The sequence below is a fragment of the Sarcophilus harrisii genome, chromosome 6, assembly GCF_902635505.1.
Source record: "Sarcophilus harrisii chromosome 6, mSarHar1.11, whole genome shotgun sequence".
NCBI classification, from domain to species: Eukaryota; Metazoa; Chordata; class Mammalia; order Dasyuromorphia; family Dasyuridae; genus Sarcophilus; species Sarcophilus harrisii.
Genome location: NC_045431.1, coordinates 40,458,078 through 40,469,823, shown reverse-complemented (window position 1 = coordinate 40,469,823; position 11,746 = coordinate 40,458,078).

Here is an 11,746-nt window from a genome sequence, read left to right as displayed (position 1 = left end):
ATTGGCAAGAGCAGAAGAAAGGAGAGCTGGTCTGTCTCTTCAGTAGCATGTTATGAAGTTATACCTCTGCTTCCTTTGTTGTTCATTCATTCAATCATGTCCAACTCTTCATGACTCTCATATGGGGTTTTCTTGGCACAAATATAGAGGGGTTTTCCATTTCCTTCTCTAGTTCATTTTTACAGATAAGGAAACTGAGGCAAATAGTGACTGCCCAGGATTATACAGCTAGTAAGTGACTGAGGCTGGATTAATTCAGCTCTTTCTGACTCCTCTATTTCCTACCACTCACAATCCTAACTTCCCAGGAATTGTATATATTTTATCCAAAGAAAATTCAACCTAAGGAAATGGGAAAAAATCTATGGAAGAGATGAGGGATAAAGGATTGTATTTCCCATGATACCTGGGTCCAGAAAATGATCATTAATTAAGAAAAGTTGGGGGGAAAAAAGGAGTCCTAGGAAACTTTCCACAATGAGCAATCCTTCTCTAGATCCACTCACCCTGGCTAAGTCTGATAGATAGATAGATAGATAGATAGATAGATGATAGATAGATAAATAGATATACCAGGAGTTTTTTATTTGTTTGATTAGGCAATTGGTGATAAGTGACTTGCTCAGGTTCACACATCTAGTAAGTATATGAGATTAGATTTGAATTCAATTGTTCCTGACTCAAGAGCCAATGTTGTATCCACTGTACCAACTAGCTGCCCCATCATGTTTTTCTATTAGGCTATCACAGAAGGCAAAAGGCACCATGTATTCCTGAAAACTCTGCTCACCCTATCTCACAGAAATATTACCATCTCTGTCATTAGTCTTCTTCCTTTTTTCTCTACATGATTTCACTTGGTGATTTCATACCTCCATAGGGTCAATTATCATCTTTTTTCAGATTACCAAAACTATGTATTCATCTCTGAGCTCACATCCTCTAATTTCCAACAAGATATTCCAGAGGCACATAAAACTCAACATGTCAAAAATAGAACTCATTGTCTTTTCTCCAAACCTCTCTTCTCTTCCGAATTTCCCTATTACTGACAAGGGCACTTCCATATACTCAGTCATCCAGGTTCTCAATCTCAGTATCTTCCTCATCTCCTCACTTTCACTCACCCCCACAGAGTTAATTTATTGCCCAACCTTGTAGTTTCTATTCTCACCACATTTCTCACCACATCACTTATGTATGTCTCCTTCTCCACTCAAACAGGGGGACCTAACTCAGGTCCCCATTGCCTCTCACTTGTAATACTGCCACAAGCTTCTCTCTGATTTGTTCTCCCTCCATTGTCACTCCACTTCAATTCATTTTCCATGTAGTTGCCAAAATGAGATTTCTAAAGTTCACATCTGACCACTTCACGTCCTTACTCAATGAGTTCTAGTATCCAACTATTAACTTCAGGATAAACATACTTAAATCTCTTCCCAACTGGGCCCTTTCCTTCTAATCCAGTCTTGTTATTTTCTATTCCCCTCCACAAATTCTACCAATCAGTCACATTTGCTCTTTCTCATATATAACACTCCATTCCTACTATTGACCTTTATACCAATTGATCCCCATGCTTTCCCTCTTTACTTTGAATTTCTTGGAATCCCTGGTTCTCTTCAGGACTCAGCTCAAATGTCATCTTCTGGAGGGGGGAAGCCTTTCTCAAAGTCCAAAATTGCTGGCGCTTTCCCTATGAAAGTTATGTTCTAGGATAGCTAGGTGAAACAGTGTAAAGAGTACCAGCACTGGACTCAAGAGAACTGAATTCAAATCTAGTTTCAGACACAATCTAGCTGGCTTTGGACAAGTCACTTAATCCTGATTGCCTCCCAGAAAAAGTAATCTTCCATTTGTTTTTATATCCTCCAAGTACCCATTCATTTACATGCTGTCTCCTCACCTTAGAACATGAGTTCCTTCTTGAGTACAGAGACTGTTTTGCCCTTCTTTACATCCTTACCACTTAGTACAGTGTTTGACACAAATTATTCCCAGAAGAAAGGTTGTTGATTGATCAATTGCTTTGTGCAGGTTATCCCACCTAGCTTTACAGAGACCCATTTCCTATCCTTGACAAAAATACTGATATTTTTACAGGGGGGTAAGTTTTACAAAGCACTTCCCTCATGATTCCTGAGAGGTGAATAGTAGAAATAAGATCACCCCCATTATTCAGATAAAATAACTGAAGCTCAGAAAAGTTCTGTGACTTGCCCCAGTTGGTGGTATTCACACTAGCTCAAGAGAGTCCATTGTTAAATTTTCATTTACACCTCAGAAGTAAAAGATCCCAACAAATCGGGGATTGACTTATTGTTTTTGCTGATCATTTAGACTTAAGAAAATGTTCATAATTCAAATTAAACATAAAAATAGGTGGCTACTTTTTTAATGGAGCCTGCTTGTTAAACATTTACCAGCACGTCTCTGTATTGCACCATAAATATTGCTTAAGTTCCATGGGAGGCTCAGAGAATGAAGTCATCATTAGACTGGAAGGAAGGCTGGTGATTGTAAGCATCGTCATAGCAACAGACATTTATTTAAGATTTACAAAGTGCTTTACATCCATGATCTCACTTGAGCCTCTCACAACTGCCCTGTATCTGGACGACCTTAGACAAAACACAACCTCTCTGAATCTCAATTTCTTCGTCTATAACCCGAGGAAAGTGGTCTATATGATTGCTAAGGTCTCTTCTAGCTCTTGGTTCTAATAATAATAATAGCTAGCTTTTATAGAATGATTTAAGGTTTACAGAGCATGTCCACCTGTTATCTTATTTGAGCTCCACAATAACCCAGTGAGTTATTATGTTATTGTGACAAGCTATTCAATCCTGTACTATGGTGATCCCCTGTGCTATTGTGATCCCCATTTTTACAGATAAGGAAACTGAGCCTGAAAAAGTAACTTCCCTGGGGTGACACAGATAATAAAGGCCTGAGGCAGGTTTTCCTGACTCTAAATCTAGCCATCCAGCTGCCTCTGTAACAAATACATTTTTTGATCTCAGGGACGGTCGGATTTTAAAATGGCCAGTACATCTACATCTGGGGCCATTGCCAGTCATCCTGACCTGAGTCTTGATGATGGACTCTGATGACCCTGAAGGAACCCAACCTTGCCTAACTTCAATTCACTTCCTTGCAAGTCAAAACTGCTGAAGTTATTCGAGAACAAAGGAAGTACAATAACATCTACTAGGAGGGATCTGCTTTGATGACTTACTTTTATGCAGTAGATTATGCTTTGCATTTTACATTTGTGTCTGTTTTACATCCCCAATAATTCTGTATCAAGGGCAACATGGTGACCCCTCATTCTATTCAGGAAATTGATGTCAAGAGAAATTAAGTCATTTGCAAGTGAGAGAGCTGGGGTTCGAGCCCTTACCTCCCAGTGGAGCCCCCTGTTCTTCATCCTTCCTTTCCAACCCATCCCCTGTAGAATTGGAGGCTTCAATAGCCCATCAGCTGCCTGACCAAGTGCAGTGTGAAAGGTTCCAAGCTGCCATCATATTCCCTCCCTTTACAAGAGGGGAAGTCAAGCTCGGTTTCCAAGGTCACCCCTTCGCTGTGATGTAAAAACACCCAAATCCTGGGTGAGGGCAGCTTGCTTTCTGGCTTGCTCGAACATATCATGTGCCAACTGTGCCCTCTACTGTCCGTGGGCACCATTACAACCAGATGCATTCCTCTTTGGAAGTGAGGGAGCAGGAAAAGTCCTGCTGGGGTCCCAGGAGATGGCATTGGGCTATTTCCCTAAAATTCAAGTGCAAATCCAAAAGAAAGTGACCCACGGGAAGCGATCTGTCTCTTTGAAATTCTTATCTTGATAGTGGAAATAAAAAGCTCACCTGGCACTCGACCAAAGGGGGTGTTTCTCCCAAATAACTATTTTATCAGACAGAATTCAGCATCATGCAGGGAGCCACAGGGCTAGCACATCTGAGCCGATTCCAGTCAAAGATTCAGCCCCACTGGGACTTACCAGCTCCCACCTTTACGCATTGCCATGGAGGGTGAGGGCTGGAAAGTCTTTGAGGTGCACTTAGCTGAGTCCTCCCCCTAAGCCCAAGAGGACAATGCAAACCTGAGCCATCGCATGGAGCTCATTGGCTGCCCAATGCTGCCATCTAATGCCCAATGCCAGGAATGCCCCATCCATCCCTCTCCCCAGCAGCTTCATCTTCCTTCCCCACTCATCAGAATCACAAGGTAATAGAATATTAAGAGACTTTCCACATCTTCTGCATGAGGGTCGCTTAACCTGGATGTCCACAGTTCAGAGAGCCTATAAACTTGGATTGGGAGATAGAGGAAATTACAACACTTTAAAAAATTTTAACTGAAAGTTATCATTTCTTTTAACTGTGAATGTAGGCAAGAAACAAATTTGAGAGAGATCCATCCACAGGCTTCAGCAAACAGATGATGGGGTCTCTGCCCCCCCAATGGGGAAGAACCCCAACCCTCTTACTTGGACAGATGAAAAGAGAATAAATAGGAGCCAATTCAATGGGAAATTTTTCTGAGATTTTTTTTAAACCTAAGATCATTCCTCAATGCCAACTTTGCCCTCATTTTTTTAATTGACAAGATTTAAAGAAACAGTTTCCCCTCCTCTCCTTGCTCATTCCCACCAAACAAAGGGAACAACTGCATTTTCTATCTTTCTGCGATAGTTTTGGGTTAGTCCACAAATAGGACAGGAGTTCCTTCCAAATATATAATTCTAAGAAACAGCTTGAACTAGTAGAAAGACCCCCCCAAAAAAAAAACTATGAATCAAGAGATCTGATTTCTAGCCCAAACATGACGAATGCTTGCTGTGTAATTTTGGGAAAATCAGCTAGCTTTTCTGGGACCCCATTTCCTCAGAAGTAAAAATGCTACCTTGCCAGAAACATAATAAAGTGATCAAATATAAGTGAAAGCTATGTATGGGAAAGGATCAAGTGAGATATAAATACAGAGCAGGTCTTATTATGCACTGGATCATAAATTCAGAGTTATAACTAGATGCTGTTACTATGTATACTGATTGCTAAGCCTGGAAGCCTCCCCTGCTGAGGTGACAAATCAGTACTGATTGGGGGCATGAAGCACATCCAAAGAGTCTTTTTCCTACACAGACTTGGGTTTCAATAAAGTCAGGTTTTCTTGAGTGCTTTCTGCCTGCTCTTTTTCTCCCGTGGATCAAAGAACAATAAAGTTATGTTCAGGACAAGCTTTCCCAACTCCTTAGGGAAAGGTGTTATATGACCCAAAAGGTATCAGAGGGAAGGGGTTTTAGATAGTTTTGTTACATTGTATACTAGAAAGAAATGAGAAAGGAAGGAGGAAAAGATGAAGACAAAAATCCCTGCCTGTTATAAGGCATGACTAACATGTGGAGACTATATTATTATTACTATAGATCAGGGTTCTTAACTCTTTGTATCATGGACCCCTCTGGCAGCCTAGTGAAATGTATACATATTCTTCTCAGTATGTTATAAAATGCAAAAAATAAAACATATAAGGATATAGAAAACTCCTCAAATATAATTGTCTAAATATTTTTTAAATAAGTTCACAAACTTTAGGCTAAGAACTCCTGATCAATATTTATAATACATACTAAAAATTCTATATTTATCCATATCAGTAATGATTCAATATGCAAAGTTCAGGCTACAGATAAAAAGAAGTGATGAAAGGGAAAGGGAAAGAGCTTATATGTTCTAAAATATTCATAGCATTTCTCTTTGTGGTGTTAAAGAACTTGAAATTGAGGGAAGGCTCAGCAAATGGAGAATGGCTAAACAAGTTATGGTATATGAATGTGATAGAACACTACTGTAAGGAATGATGAGCTGGTTGATTTTAGAAAAACATGGAAAAACTTGCCTGAAATAATGAAAAGTGGAATGAATGGAATCAAGAAAAGAGTGTATATAAATAACAGCAATATTGTTTGAAGAATATTTGTGAATAATTAAGCTATTCTGTTTATTTAAAACACTGAAATCAACAACAAAGAATCTATGAAGGAAGGTACTATCCATTTCCAGAGAAAGAACTAATAAATAGAAGGATGTGTAATATGAGGGGTGTGTGTGTGTGTGTGTGTGTGTGTGTGTGTGTGTGTGTGAAATAGTGGCTTTCCCTGAAGGGTAGGGAAGAAGAAGGGAGGGAGACAGTTTGAAACTTAATTAAATTAAATTTTTTCTAAAAAGAAGAGAATGCCCGACTTTAGGAAAAAGGATAGATACCTTTGAATTTACAAGCTACTCTTCAACAATGAGATGATTCAGGCTAGTTCCAATGATCTTGTGATGAAGAGAGTCATCTACACCCCAGAGAGAGCACTGTGGGAACTGAGTGTGGACCACAACATAACATTTTCATTCCTTTTGTTGTTTGCTTGCATCTTATTTTCTTTCTCATTTTTTTCTAGTTTGATTTGATTTTTCTTGCAGCAAGGTAGCTGCATAAATATGTATGCATATATTGGATTTAACATATAATTCTACCATGTTTAACAAATACTGGACTACTTGCCATCTAGGGCAGGGGGTCGGAGGGGGGAATTGGAAAACAAGGTTTTGCAAGGATTAATGTCAAAGAATTATTCATGCATATGTTTTGAAAAATAAAAAGCTTTAATAAAAAAGAATATTACAAGCAATATGCATAATATATTGTCACCTAAGTAGAATGATCTTGGAGATGCCTGACAGATATATAATTAATATTTAGAGAGATATATACATATGCATATATGTTTATATCTATTGTATTTATATGTGTCTGTATCATACATGTACATGTACAATGTACTTGTATGCATTTTATATGAGTCTGAGTGTGCATGTATACATATATGCATAGATATGAAGAAATATATATATATATATATATATATCCATACTTACACATGTATATACTTCCCTATGTGATCACTGATGCTGGAAATGCATAATTAAAGGGTGTTTTTCTTTCTCCTTTAGCTGAAAATGTATCCGCTATGGAAATGAATCAATGCTCAACAAATTTCTTTCCTAATCTCAATTGGAAAAAAGGTATAGAGAGCTTAAGTATACCCAAATACCTGTCAGAAGATTCCTCCAGAAGAGGATACCTTCTGCATGAGAAAAACACATAACAGAGGAGAAGACATCAAACTTGCCTATTGCTGGACCTCCCTTTGACAACAGGACAGTTCTGACAGTCTGGGCTCTGCCCCCAGCATCCAATGCTTACTCTATGCGCTGCTCTTTAATACATCTCCTTTATCATCTTTGAAAGGAGGATAGACTCTGAGATGGAAAAATAAGCCAGAGACGACGTGGCCATCTAAATTGACCTATAATTTTTTAACAGTGGAATCACTCAACATTGCCAGCACTTCATCTTGCCAGTAACTATTTATTTCCTTAATTCCCAAAAAAGACAGAGAAATAAACAACGTTACCATGGCTTTCCTACTGCCGTAAGAATCACAACAGTCCTGGTTGAAATCTCCTTTCGTGGTATTATTGGAAAAGCCATACAAAAAAGTCCAAGAAGCATTTTTATTGTTTTAAGGAGCTAGAGAGTGTTAGAGTTAGAAAGGATAGTATGGAAATGATTATAATGGTTCTAGGTTTTATGATTCTGAGATACCTTTAAGATAGCCAGGTGAAGATGTACTGTTCAATGTGTCTCCTATGTCCAAAAGTACAAATTGAAATATATATATATATATACATATATGTATATATGTGTGTATATATATACATGAATATATATATATATATTCATCATTACACAGAGTAGGTGCTTAATATGTGCCGAATTAAATGGTACTGGTGCACTAAGTTGAGATGAAAATGAGACCAGTGCATCCTGATAAAAATCCTTTAAAATTCCAAAAGACAAAACAATGCAGGAAAGTACTTAAAGCCAACATCATTATTGACCACTCCTGCAGGGAGGCCATTAGAAAGCCATTATCTCCTATGGTATATCCTGTCATTGCTCAAGAAAGCAATTAGCATAAGGCTAACCTTATCATGGAATTTTCATGCTAGACAGGAGCCTTGAAATTCAACCTTCTCATTTTTATCTTCCAGATAAAGAAAATGTGGCCAAGGACATAAGATACCTTGCCCAAAGTGAAACAATTAATAAATAATAGGGAGGAAACTGAAAGTCTAGACACCCCTACCCCAGTGTCCTTCTCACTAAATCACCAAGAAGTCTTTGCTGAAGGAAATTACTAAACATTGTTGGGGTTTCATCTTAGTCATTAATCCAGCCATTTTTCTCATGGCCCATTTCCTACCTATTCCCGCATTTTGACTTACCAGGTATGCTGAGAGTGGATGTTTCTAATCGCACGAAAGTTAACATATCCTGTTAGTATTCTTTCCCTTTCAAAGAGGTAATGTAGCAACAAATATTGGAAATCACTTGCTGGATATATCTATGATTTTCCTGTATTGTTTGGTATAGACTGGCAAGTAATATTACTGGAAATACATCTGACAAGTTGCAAGACTCTGAATTTATTCTCCAAACCACATTTACATTAGGGTCAGGTTATCCTAGAATAGCAAACTACAGCTTCCTCTAAAAGGTTTAAAGGTAACTCTGAGAGGAAATGGGATTATCCATGCTATTACTTTGAGCTGCCATCCTAAATGTTGTCCCCAATATCATGACCAGTGATTACCCGCCCCTAGATTTCTTTTACATCAATGATAACCAATTAACATCAATTAACTTTTACCAAGGAAAAGTTAATAAGAAGATAAAGCAATAACAGAAATACAAATATATCCATTCAAACAGAAAACACACTTTCCCCTCTCCCATGTCAGTTGTTGGGAACAGTAGCCTCAAATTTAAAGTGGATTCTACAAATATTCAATCCATTAACAAGTTTACTTCCTAGTGCAGCAATAACCACTGGAAGAGTCGCTTCCCTTGGTCACAGACACCCCATTGCTGGACCCGATCGGGCAGCTCACTGGTTCTATGCCAAAGTTGGTCAATAGACCTTTGATGGCTCTTCCAGTGTTTCAGAACTCATAAAATTGCAGCCTAGCCCATTCCATCTTGAGAGCTGGAAAGAAAAAACACAAAGAGGCAAACAGAAGCATTATGTGATCCTAGTCCTAGAGCATTGAGCCAAATGCAGAGGAAGGATTGAGCACTTTCTCTCATTCAGAGGGACTCATTTCCTCATGTGGTGGCAGTTGCCCTTCATTTTGGAAGAAGACTGTGAGATGCCATGACATGCAGGTGAGTTGGATTTAAATGAGGAAGGGCTGTGCGAGGTCTCCAGCCTCATTTTCCCTCCAGAGCCATCTGGATGGAGATCACCCATGACAGTGGCCAACACCTTGAGCAAACTATACGCCTCTCTTTTTTATCTCTGGCTTGATATGAATGAACAAGCAAAATTATTTCTCTTGTTATATTTTTCAAGGAATCTTTCATACCCTGGATATGGCCCTGGATGCAATAGGAGACCCTGGTCTTTTTAAACTAAGATCCCTAACAGGTTCAAAATCAAATTGAGACTTATTTCCTCAACTGTCACCAGAAAAAAGCACTGGTGCTTTTGCATACATACTCAGTTCTGGCTCTTTAAGAAGATAGGAACCATCGATATTTATGCATATTCTGGAAGAAGAGTAGAGCTCCTTCATCACCCAGCATCATGTACTTCCAGAAGAGGCTCACAAACCCCTCCACATGGGTTAACAGCGAGCAAAAACTGCTATGTTCTAAGCAAAGAAAAAAGTGAGGGAGGATGGATGGGAAGGGAAAGCGAGGTGTGAAACTTACTAAGAAAAAGAATCAACTATACATTTTTTCTTCCTAAAGGGAAAAAGGCAGAATTTGAAAAATATATATATTTAAATTACTATCATGAATCAACCAAAAAATTCTAAAGATAACATCTACTCAAATGTAGCCACAGATGAATGAAAATCAAAACATGCTTAGATTCAAAGCTTTCATTTTTTTGAAAGCAGAAGGATAAAATGTAATATTAGTGATGGAGTTGAGGTATCAGACGGGGAAGATAAGTTTAACTACAAGAAAGGAATAAGACAGAGAAGAATCATAAACCAGGCAGTTGTCATGTCGAGAAGTCGCAATCAGGAGGAAGCATTCTGAGAAAGTGTGTGATTACATAGCCAATTGTGTTGATTTACTTTGGTTAACTGTACTTATTGGGGAGGTGAGAGAGGAAAAGCAGCCAGTTCCATGGGAAGATGAATTAATGGGTAATGATAAAGATACAAAGGAAGAAAGCAAAAAAAATGCATCAATAAGACACTTTTAAATAGATAGAAGAAAACAAAAGAAAGGACATAAAAATGGCCATTTGGTGACTACCTTGTACAATTTAATTTGTACTTTAACAGAAAACAAACTTTATGTAACAGATACACACCAATTTAAATACAATCCTTTTTTCTTTTTTTTTTCTTTTGGCTCTTCATACATTTCAATTTTTGTATCCTATTGATGACTTAAATTTCTAATAAAAAAGAAAGTTAAATGAGGGGAAAACTCATCCTAAATTGACTGGCTTGGTAAGACAAGGTAATACAAGAAAATGAAGGATAGAAGAGGAATAAAGAAGGCAGGGTAGCAGAGCCATTTCCCCCCCTAGCAAGGACTGGCTGATTGTATGAAGTCAGGACTTTCTGAAAAGCCTCTCTCCAAAGAAACACTTCTGCCAGCCAGCAAGCTGAGCTCAGAAATTCTTTTCATCACCCAAGTTCCTTGCAGCTCTACAATTTTTCCATGACTGTCTTTTCCTAAGCATAAAAAGATTTCTTTCTACTTGGCTGCTCTCTATGCTTACATTTTCCCCCTCATTTTGAAGGAAACTGCTTCAGGCTTTATCCCCCCACCTTTTTAATCAATAACTTAACTGTGTGTAACCTAAAATAAAATTTGCATCAGGACATTTCCATGGTAACCATCGCAAACAGAATCAAATATCTCTGCTGTCTAAAATAATCTGCTGCCTTCTTTTAAAAGGACCATATATTCCCTTTTTGAGTACAAATACCTGCTTAGCAGAGCGTAACGTTGAGAAACACATTTAAACAACATAATTAGGTTTCCAAAGAGCTAACTAGTCACAGTACTCTCAGTACAAGGCTTTCCCCACGTTCCTCAAATCACACCACATAAAAGAACTAACTATTCTACTTCTCCTGGGGCCAAAGTTTATCTGGAAATAGGCACAAGGTTGGACCTGAGAGCCAGAAAGGACTTTAGTGAACATGAAATCCTATCCACATTTTTTTCTGAGTCTGTCTCCCTATTTGGCCAAAGCTGGAATTACAGAGGCTACTCAGGGCCCATCCCAATTCCAATATGTTGACTTATTCCATTTCCAACCAAAGCTGGTTCGCCCTTCTTTTCCTCAACCTCAATCCTGACGGCTCACCCTGTTGGTGTCTAACCGAAAGGTTTACCTTACTGCGACTCCTAACTCCTGAGCTCAAGAGCCTGAGGTTGCCCAGTAGATGAGATTATAAGTGCACATTGCTACAGCTGATCCTACACACTCAATTTACAGGTGTGAGTTTACAGCAGCAATTTGAAAGAGGCTGTGTATTACTTCGAGAACCTTTTCTGCAATTTTTCTCAGTTCCTCAATTTGGTCCTAATAAGCACAGGTACCTTTAAAGTTTGACTACTACAGTAAAATCACTGCCTTGTACCATCAAAT